Genomic DNA, 323 nt, shown 5'->3' with positions numbered 1-323 from the left:
GGATGGCTTGAGCCCTGAGAGGTCAAAGCCGCAATGAGCCATGATCGCACTATTGCACTCCAGCCTGGGTAAAAGAGCAAGGCCCTGTATCAAAACAACAACAATAACAACAAAACCAGAAATAAGATCAGAGCTCTCACCAAGTGGCAGTCAGGTGATCTAGAAAGAGCGTGGCACTGAGATGCGGGCACAGGCTTCTTTTGTTTGGGATGTACCATTTGGTGAATCAGAGGAGAAATGGACAAGACTCCACTCAGACACTCAGAGTGGAAGGAGGAAATAGTGCTAATATTAAGAACACAGAAACAGCTAACATTTCCCAG

At 46.4% G+C, this 323-nt stretch overlaps 1 protein-coding gene across 1 annotated transcript in view; it reads left to right on the top strand.

The window, feature by feature from the left end:
• Positions 1-323, top strand: part of LOC105548912 (aflatoxin B1 aldehyde reductase member 4) — a 77,023-nt gene that overhangs the window by 27,235 nt on the left and 49,465 nt on the right. The window lies entirely within an intron of this gene.

This window comes from Mandrillus leucophaeus, unplaced genomic scaffold, assembly GCF_000951045.1.
Source record: "Mandrillus leucophaeus isolate KB7577 unplaced genomic scaffold, Mleu.le_1.0 Scaffold426, whole genome shotgun sequence".
Lineage (NCBI taxonomy): Eukaryota > Metazoa > Chordata > Mammalia > Primates > Cercopithecidae > Mandrillus > Mandrillus leucophaeus.
Note: the sequence above shows the minus strand (reverse complement) of the source record. Positions and strands in the feature narration are given on the sequence as shown.